Below are 10,703 nucleotides of genomic sequence, written 5' to 3'. Positions count from 1 at the left end.
TAGGCCTTGATGATGTAAAAGATAGTTATTTATACATCTATATCATTTATTGGAGATGTTTTTATAATTCAAAAAATGTATCGCCCCTTAAGGCCACGACAATTCACATCCAAGGAAGATCTTGGCATTAATGTCATATGAGTACATTTTTTCTTTTGTTTTGAGATGAGGCCAAAGACTGCGCTGTTTTAGATAATGCGTAACTAAAATGTTCACATCCGAAATCCTCTCTTTAACCTAAATGATAAGTGTTATATGTGTGGCACGTAGTAACACCATCTTCGCGTTTTTACAACTAAAATTACCATAAAAAAGGGAAACGAAATCTAGAAAACTAAAACTGTTCATCCAAACAGAAAGTTGTCATACTTCACATCCCCGGGTAACTAAAGGTACCATCAAAAAAGTCAAAGCAAAATTGCTTCATGTCATACATGTGGCACTTATCAGAGTCCCTCTTTAATTTCTATAAAAATTGTTATTTTATGCTTTTTTTGTAGAGAGGCCATATTTTTTTGCTTCTCTCGCTTATCCATAATAATTGTCGTTGATTTAGTACATCCATATTAATTATCATTGATTTAGTACAATTAATATGTTATTTTAGAATCAGTACAATTAATATGGGAAAAAAAGCTAGTGGTCAACCGACCGATCTTTTCTCTCAAGTCCGCGAGGTTCTACGCTTGACACACGTCTTATGGGCCAGCACACCGCTTCTCTCCTTCATCCCTTTCTCTACTAAAATGGCCGCATATTTTATCTCTCCTATCCATGCGTTGAATCTGACCTTCGCCTGCAATCTCTTTATGGATCTCATCTGAACATACAAAACGCTTCGTACTGCAGTTCTTGCAACCGGGCACCCGTTTCGAAAAGGCATACCGCAACAAACAGCATGATGCAGAGACCACGGGGTGCTCTCACCGTTGCAGCCGTCGGCGTTCTTACAAGTTTTCGCAACGATAGTACTATTGCAGGAATACATAGGAGAAGCTGGAGATGTTTGGTCATATTGCAATGAAGGTTTTGCAATGAGAGTCTTGTTACAGAAAAATAGAGAAGAAGTTTTGCATCAAGGGTTTTGTTGCAAAAAATAGAGAAGAATATATTTTTTTGCAACAGGGTCTTGTTACGGTATATCATAGAAGAGAAGATTTTGCAACAGAGATCTTGTTACACAAAATTAGAGAAGAAGGAATTTTGTAACATGTCTCTGCTGCAGAAAGTTAGAGCAGAAAAGATTTTTCAACAAGAGCGTTGTTACAGGGAAATTAGACAAGAAGAACGGATGGCATAATCAGATGGCTCGCGAGGCGGCGGATGCGTGACGACGCGTAGCACGGCCCAATTAATATGGATACGAGGGTGAAAACTGAAAAAATAGCGGGCCTCGTGGTGGGCTGCCCGGTGCATGGACCGGGTCTTTGTGTGCGCTGTGCGGGAGCGGGCTTTGTAAAGTGCGAAGGCGCGGGGTCAGCGTGCCTGCCATCCGGCGAGTGACGCCTCCGTTCAAAATGAATCGTGTCGGTCTCGGTAACGACCCACCCGCGCGTGCCGCGTGGTATGGCAAAGGGGGAGCGGAAGAGACGAACGGCATTCGCTTTGCCTCGCTATCCACCCGTTCACAGAATCAACCGATCTCGACTGGGACCTGAGAAGAAAAGGAGTCCATGGATTTTTTTTATTTTTTTTTGAAACTGGAGTCCACGGATTTTGGAACCTAAACCGAGAACAGCTCTATTTTTGCAGGAGTTTCGAAGAAATTTCCAAAGGGTTCATGCAACGTTCCACACCCGTGGAATCTGGGACAACATTTTTCTATGCTTTTTTGACACCAAACATTTTATATCCTTATAACTAAGGGCATCTTCAACGGCAACCCGTAAATACCTTTTTACATCTATGCGTTGATAGGAACCAGTCCACGGATAGTATATGGGAGGATCATCCAACGTTAGCCGCATGCATTTCAAATCGCATTTTAACTAATCGGATAAAATTCATGCAAAGCGGTCAATACTAATCAAAGTTCGGATAGAAAACAACACAAATCATTCATACATAACATGCAAATTAAGTCTAGTACAACAATGTCTGAACACTTGATCTGTGCATTGTGTCATCGCCGAACATACAACTTAGCTATGCTAACATTTGAACTTCATGTGATTCGCCATGGGTATGAAGAACATCCAGAGAATTGATATTTGCCAACACCGGCGGAGCTACGTGTTGATAAAATCGGCCGTGGCCCGCCCAGCTCATAGCAATTACAGTGAAGATTTGAGAGTAAACTCAACCATGAGCTTTAGAATTATGAGTCTTCCTTTGTACCGGCCCGCCCTTGTTTTCTACCATAGCTCCGCCACTGTTTGCCAAACTTCAAAATGAGTATGGGGAGCATCCACAGAATATATTGACAACAAAAATCAAAAGAAAGAAGCTTCTTGGGGCACATCCAACATAACAAAACCATCGAGCAGGTTTTAGGTTTTTTAACTTAGAAAACAATATCATAACAGAGAAGGTCGCCCAAGCAAGGTCATTCCTCTTCCGCCAAAAAAGAAAAGAAAAAGAAAAGCAAGATTGTTCCTGCTATCATTGCAATTGCAGTTCCATAACCTGTGAATTGCAGATAATTAGATAGGACAAGCAACATTCCATCCAGTCCGTGCCTTCTGATGATTAGATCACACAAGACACCAAAAAGATTTAGGAGAATCATGAAAAAAAATTCTTCTATTTTGGGATGACCGACTCTCTGAACAAAGTACTAAACCGTACGGTATTTTGAAATATGGCAAATTACAGTTCAACCATTTCCAGCTAGGTTTACATGGTTCCAAGTGAATAACAATTACCAATCCCTTAGAGGATTTACAACCAGACTTGGCAAATCCGACCCATTATATGTCCATGGACACTTCTGGGCATGCTCGCGGGCGCATCCGGACGGGCCCTTGTATTTCGCTCCCGGCATTCACATATCTTAAATCTGGGTTCTCAAATCCTTGCAAATCCATGCACGTCGATCATAAAAGCCAATGTCGCGCATAAATAACAAATGTTGGTACCGAGCATAGATAGTGTTTACATAAAATTTATTTTAAGTGCACAACTCAAGCATTAGCTCCTTGGTTTCCATTGTGGGCCCACATGTGCTCCACAAGATCATTGAGTAGCTGCGTGTGCATCTGATGATCTTGAAGATTCTGATGCATCTGCCGAAAGTTCATAAGCTGAGCCATAGCTTGATCTTTCGGGATTTCAACTTGTTCTCCAGGTGCTTCAAAATCATTGGTTTGGACTACACCATCATCCTCATCCTCGGTAATCATATTGTGCAGAATGACACAACATGTCATCAGCTACCACAAAGTTTCTGATTCCCACATCATTGCAGCGCTTCGCACAATTCCCCAACGAGATTGAAGCACACCAAATGCCCTCTCCACATCCTTTCTAGCCGCTTTCCGCATTGTTGCAAAGTGGCTCTGTTTATTGCCATGCAGTTCGGATATGGTCTTCACAAACACCACCCACTGAGGATAGATACCATCGGCAACATAGTATCCCATGTTGTAGTCTCGGCCGTTGACGGTGTAGTTGAACGGCGGTGATTCTCCATTGCAAAGCCTCCTGAACACCGAAGATCGTTGAAGGACGTTGATGTTGTTGTGAGAACCCGACATTCCAAAGAAAGCACGCGAGATCCATAAGTCATGTGATGCCACCGCTTCTAATATGATGGTGGCCTCTCTGGTGTTATCTTGATACATTCCCCGCGAATCTTTGGGACAGTTCTTCCCTTGCCAATGCATGCAATCAATTGATCCGAACATTTCTAGAAACCCCCTTGCGTCTAGCCAATAGTTTCTCCGTGTCCTGCGCATTTTGTTCTCCGAGATACTCAGGTCCAAACACCTCCACCACGGCGGGAGAGTGGATTGCTCTACTAGAGTTGGCGACGCAGAGGCTAGGAACGACTGCGGAGCACGCGCGGCGGCGAAGCTGCGAGACGGATGACGTGGAGGAAGAAGGGAGGAGATAGCAAATGAATCCGACAGGTCTTGGGGGTGGAATTGATGTAATTTACGATGAGGCCGGGCTGTCGGGTCCGACGTGGCGGGCATGTTCAAGCACCCCCATATCTGTCTCATATTTGGGTTGGATATGAGGGGTGCCGGTCAACCTGGGTGTTTGAGGCCTGTTTGAGGGGGGCGTCTGAGTCGAAAAATCGTGACCAGATAGTGATCGGGCAGCCCATCCAAACGTATGAGATGGGTTTGTGCGCCCGGCTATAGATGCTCTTATGAGTTAAAGTGCACAAAAAAGTTCGCTTGCTATCCTTCTCCCAGCTGATGTTCACCGGTTATCGTTACCCTGGAGTTTCCCACCCCCAAAGTTGGGTGTATTCTCCCTTGCTGGTTTACCGGTTGGCAACCAGCGCAAATCTCTCCCTTCCTCTTAGGTTCGTATTCGTAACTTTGTTTTTCTCCAACTTTATTTATGAAATATAGCATCCTGCTGTCTTTAAGTAAATAAAAATAGAAATAAAAATGCCAGGTAAATCATCATCACCATTACATACAAAATATTTGCGTCTGTATTGCAAGTTTGCAACACACAAACAATTATCTAGCCAAACAATATAATACTATGATACGACTCTGCATAAACAAGCGCTAGGCGCACACGTTGACACACACAGCATATAACATACACACACATCGTTCTTATTCAAACGGAGGCCAAACCAAGGCGCCGTGGAAGGATCACTTTCACTCCACCCCGTGTGGCATCAAACCAATATGATGTCGCTGCGATGCCATTTATTCTAGCGAGGAGTGGAGCGAGCGCCCCCCGTCCATCATAGCTCGAGGAACACAAACTCCTCGACGGCCGGGATGGCCCCAATCTTCTCGAGCGTCTTCTTGTCCGGCTCCTCGTCCACGCCGATGGCCATGATCGCCTGCTTGCCACGGGAGGTGCGGCCGACGCTCATGAAGCTGACGTTCACGTTCCTCTCCGCGAGGATGTTCCCGACCTTGCCGATCATCCTGGGCTGGTCGACCTGCCGGCACAGGATCAGGTTCCCCTCCAGGCTGACGTCGACCTCGTAGGGCCCAACGACGGTCAGGTGGGGCACGCCGTACTTGACCCTGCCGACCACGACGATGTCCCCGCCGTCGCTGATCGCCCCGGCGAACCTGGACTGCACGTGCGAAAGGCGCACCTGGATGGACTCCAGCGGCGCCTCGGCGGCGGCGTTGTCGTGGGAGACCCGCTCCTCGGCGATGCGCAGGCCGCGCTGCTTCGCCGTGTAGTCCGCGTTCACGAGGTTGACGAAGGTGCTGGACACGGGCTCCACGATGCCCTTGGTGACCATCGCCCGGAGGAGCCTCGTGTCGAGGTCGTCGGGGTCCCTGGCTGAGGTGTACACCACCTTGACGCCCTTGATGCCGCTCTCCCCGGCGACGAGCTGCACTGCCAGCCTCCCCAGCTTCTCCGCCAAGGAAACATACGGAGCTAGCTCTGACATGACCTGTAAAAGGAAGAAACAGATTCAGAAGAAAGATTTGCCGCATAATCACAGTCTATCACCGACATCTCAACTTCTCAAGAAGCTTCGTGCGTACCTCAGCTGGGACCATGGGAGCATTCACGGCGGTCGCTGCGAGCTCACCTCTCAGTGCGCCACCGACGGCTTCAGCAATTTCGATGGCGACGCCTTCCTGCAATGCGGCAAGTTCAGGTGCGTTGGTACCTCAAAAAGAGCGGCAAGTGGTTTGATTACATCCACTGAAACATTTATCGTAGCCAAGACGCCGACCTGCGCCTCCACTGTGCTTGCTCCAAGATGGGGCGTGACAGTGACATTCTCATGAAGAACCAGCTTGCTGTCCTTCGCCGGGGACTCCACAGTGAAGACATCAAGAGCTGCCTGATCCAGATTGGCAAACAAAACCTCCACCTTTCAGAGAAATCTCCACAGCGGCGAGCCAGAAGAAAGCTGAGAAGAGGAAGCTTCGAATCACCTGAGCAACTTTGCTGGAGTGGAGTCCAGTGCCCTGACCAGAGCATCCTCATCGATCACTCCGCCCCTGGCCACATTGACGATCCGCACGCCGGTCTTCATCTTCCCGAAGGATTCGTCGTTGAAGACCTTGGATGTCGCCGGGGTGAGCGGCATGTGGAGGGAGATGAAGTCTGCCTTGGCGATGGCCTCCTCGAAGGACACCAGCTCTGCTCCAATGGCACGGGCCTTATCGACCGGGGCATAGGGGTCATGGGCAATCACATGCATCCCTAGCCCTTTCGCTCGCCTTGCCACCTCTGAGCCAACCTTTCCAAAGCCCATGATGGCAAGAGTCTTTCCAACTAGGGAAACTCCAACGTACTTGGCTCTTTGCCATTTGCCTGTGGGAAATCAGTTCAATACTTTTATTAGTAAGAATGAACGAGTTCACTCGCATCACCTGTGGAATTTTTTTGCTTTTGTATTCCGTGATTAAAAGTTACTCCCTCCATCCCGAATTACTCGTCGCTTAAACAGATGATCTAGCACTACAATACGTCTAGATACATCCGTTTGAGCGACAAGTAATTCCACAAAAGAAGTATTTAAGTGTTAAGTTTATGCGACAATGTAAACATGCAAGATAGGAGCATAATCAATTTGACATATCTAGATTGGAAACACTGCTAAGGGCCTCTTTGATTCGTAGGATTTTGAAAATGTAGGAATAGGAAAAGTATAGGGTTGAAGTTTCATGCCCACTTGAATGTTAGCAACAGGATTTCCCCACACTCTGTTACACCCTCCTTGGGGGACCCGTTGTTAAACGGCGAGGTGAATTCATCGTTAAAACTTCATGGTAAAAAACTGAAAATACCTACTAGATAGTTAGATAGGATCATATAGCAACTTTTGCAGGCAAAACAAAGGCAGCCTACATCCATCGAATTTCCTCCTTGACAACGCATAATTTTGTTGGCTTCATAAGTGCCAGAAAGCAACAAGTTCCAAAATATCATAGACCGATTTTGCCTCTACATGTAGCACTAAATTTTTGCCACATAGCAGATGAAAATGCTAAAGTTGAACAGGGATCATATTCCCCACTAAGCTGAGGTATCATGCTTGGGACCCATCAAATTTTATTAGTTTCATATTGCCAAAATAGTTTTGCACAGATTCCTCAGTACGAAAAAGGCACACCTGCGAATTTGCAACCGCTTTCGCTTATCACGAGTGTCGTGGTTCTAACTCTGACAGTGATGTAGGGGGGGTGTATGGAGAGGCTAGATCTTAGCTATGGAGGAGCTGTAAGCACACGAGGATTACGAGTTCAGGCCCTTCTCGGAGGAAGTAACAGCCCTACGTCTCGGTGCCCGGAGGCGGTCGATTGGATTATGCGTGTGTAAATAACAGGGGTGCGAACCCTTCATCCTGAGGAGGGGGGTGGCTTATATAGAGTTCGCCGGCGCCCTCTTGCCCTCAGTAATGCAGGGTTTAAGGTACATTTAAGGTCGGGCGTTACTGGTAACGCCCCTAATAAAGTGCTATAATGACCATAAAGACTACTTAACAGCTGACCGTTTGCCTGCGGAGTGACTATAGGTCTCCTGGCGGTCGAGTGGTTGGCTTCATGGTCGAGTGATAGCTTCTTGGTCGAGTGTCTTGAACCCGTCGAGTGGGATACCTTCAAGTCGATTGAAAGGTGACTTCTTCTAGGGATGTCCTAGGGTAGGGCTCCTTGGATAGGTCCGTGCCCCTACCCTAGGTACATGGTTTCATCATTAGCCACCGAATGGATCGAGGTTAGAGTGGGGAAAGAGTTGGAGATCTTTCCGACTGGTTCTTTGGGCTACGTGAGCGCCTCGTTTTGGGCCAACCGTCACGGATGATGTCATCAACCTCTTTCAGTCACCTTGATCCATTCCAGGCCTTTCGTCGAGTGAATTTCTTTACGTGTGACATACCGAGTGTCGGCGCGAGCGGGGTCTTCTGTTTCAACAAGTTGTTCTGTGGCCCGCGGGTGTCGCGGGATTCGGATTTCGGGAAGCGCGTGGGACGGGAGCGGCCGCAGTAATCGGAAGCGATAAAGTGGAAGCTCCTCGATCCTCGCGTCGCCTTTTTCGACACGTACTGCGCGCGCGTCTGCTGCGGGATTTGACTGGATAGCCTGGGCCTACCAGTCAGCCACTCGGAAGCGGCCCCTTATAAGTTGCCGGCTCGGGGTTTCCAAACGGTGCGCTTCCTTCTTCCTCTCTCCCTTCGCGAGTTCCTCCGCCACCTCCGCTCTCACCCTAGCGCCGCAGGTCCGTGCAAGATTTGCCGGCGATGATGGCGAAGGACAAGACATCCGCCCTGGAGCGCGCGAAGAAGGCGGCGGCGCAGGGGAAAGGGAAGAGGTCCGCTCGGGGCGGATCCTCCTCAAGGTCTGCTCTGCCCCGAGGCTGGATCCAAGGTGATTGGATGCCGTCGGTGATCCGGCAAGAAGATCTCGACGACATGGTCGAGGGGGGGGTCATTCCCCACGAAGCTGCGCGTCTCCCGGGGAGAGAGATCGAACCTCAACCTCGCGATGGTGAGTGTGTGCTCCTAGCCACCCATGTCGACCGCGGGTTTTCTCTGCCGCCCCATCCTTTTTTCCGGAGCTTCCTGAATTTCTTCGGAGCGCAGCTTCACCACTTCACTCCCAACTCCATCGTATACCTCGTTGCTTTCATTTCCATGTGTGAGGGTTTCTTGGGTTCCCGCCCCCATTGGGGTCTCTTCAAGCACATCTTTATCTGCTGTTCTCAATCGGTCAAGAAGGCCAGGTCGAGTGACGAAAGGACGCAGGTGATCCAGCTGTGCGGGGGCCTGGCGATCCAGACGAGGGGAAAGAGTTGTTTTCCATCTATCACTTTCCCGGAGTCGGTCCGTGGCTGGCAGGCGACCTGGTTCTATTGTCAAGACCAGGCGACCCCAGGACAGTCGACTGGTCTTCCCCCTTTCTCACTCGACCGAGCCGAAAAACCTGCTTCTCTGAAAGTGACGCCAGAGGAAAAGGCCCAAGTCAAAGTGCTGGCTGGTCGAGTGGTTGAGCTTGTCCGTGAGGGCGTGACGGGTATGGATTTGCTGGAGGTCTTCCTCCAGAGGCGCATCCAACCGCTCCAGGCTCGTGACCACCCGATGTGGCTGTACTCGGGTCTCGACGACACCACCCGGATCCACCCGGAGGAGGTCACTGATGAGATGCTGGAGGGGTGGTTGTCGAGCATCACATGAAACAAGGACAACCCCCGAGGAGCCAGGAGGGTAATTCCACTCGACAACTCGTATGACGTGGACCAGGTATGTCTTTATGCTCCTGACTGAGATCTTGTTTTCTTCATTGGTCTTCTTTGAGTAGGTCGATTGACTTTCGTCTTGTCTGTTGTTTTCCAGGCGACTACCGAGATGTACTCGAGCACAGGGGCCAACTGAGGAAGGGGAGGCGAGCGGAGGTGAGAGCAGAGACGATCAAGGCAAGTGGGAGTCCGACGGTGAAGGGGAGGGAGGCGACGATGTCAACTCCAGCGAAGAGGAGGAGGAGGTTGAACCCCCCCGCCCGGAGGGGCGATCCAAGCTCACACACGACCCAGCGCGGGAGCGTGGCAGGGCGACTGCTCCTGTTGGGCAGTCATCGAAATGCCCTCGGACCTCTTCTCCTGCGCCGACTGGAAAGGCTCCCAAGCACCCACGCGCAACGCCGTCCAAGCCGCCCAAGGCTCTGCCCAAGATGAAGATGGCCGTCCCCACCATTTCTGGGTAATAATAAAACTTTTTTTCCTTTGTCGACCGTGGACAGATCCTTGGTCGATTCATTGAGCCAACTGACTGACTTTCGAGACTTGCAGTGTTGCTACTTCTGAGATCTCCGCCAAGGACGACAACCAAGAGATGGAGGATGCTGTTACCTCCAACCCTGGTACAATTACTGACGTTCTACTTTGAGTCGACTAAACATTTATTGCAACTCCGGTCGATTGAATGTTTCTCTTGTAGCCCCTCCTCATGTTATCGACCTCCCGGATGACGACGACAACGAACCGTTGAGAGTGAGGAGGAACAAGAGGGCGTCGGCTGACAAGACCTCCCAATCCGCTCCAGCGTCTGAGGCCATAGCTCGGGATGGTGGTGACACCACTCGGGCTTCTGTGACCTTCGCCATTCCTCTGACGAGTGTGCGCCCCTCGACGTCGACTGCGGATCCGTCTTCGCTTTTTGCCGCATACCCCGTCCCTGAGGACCAAGCGGCTGCTGCAAAAGAGGCTATACGCCAGGCGGGGATCATGATGGAGCAAGTGAAGGTGGCTCGGGAGGCCAGCCAAGCAGCTTACGACGCAAGTTCGGCTCTTCAGAGTAACGTCCAGGTCGGTCGACTCAACACTTGGTCTGTTCACGATATGCTGTTTGAAGAACCTCTTTTCCGAAGATCTTTGTATCTGTACACCCACTGGGTGTGTTTTATAGTGGGGGCACGCTGAGTGCACCCACTGGGTGTAGTCCCCGAGACTACGGTGGACTGCTGGCAGTCGACTGTAGTCTTTATGTTGTGTTGCTGTAGCTGTATTTCTTCACTCGGTCTGGTCAGGCCATGTCGAGTGGGACTGTATCCGGTCGACTGCGGGCAGTCGAATTTTTTTTTACAGTGGGGGCACGCTAA

General features: G+C 49.5%; 1 pseudogene; it reads right to left on the bottom strand.

Moving 5' to 3' along the window:
• Positions 1-4,824: 4,824 nt before the first annotated feature.
• Positions 4,825-6,452, bottom strand: LOC125513919 (annotated as a pseudogene).
• Positions 6,453-10,703: the final 4,251 nt, after the last annotated feature.

This window comes from Triticum urartu, chromosome 1 (assembly GCF_003073215.2).
Source record: "Triticum urartu cultivar G1812 chromosome 1, Tu2.1, whole genome shotgun sequence".
In the NCBI taxonomy this organism is placed as follows: Eukaryota; Viridiplantae; Streptophyta; class Magnoliopsida; order Poales; family Poaceae; genus Triticum; species Triticum urartu.
The sequence above is the reverse complement of the archived record's forward strand: the minus strand, read 5'-3'. Positions and strand labels throughout refer to the sequence as shown.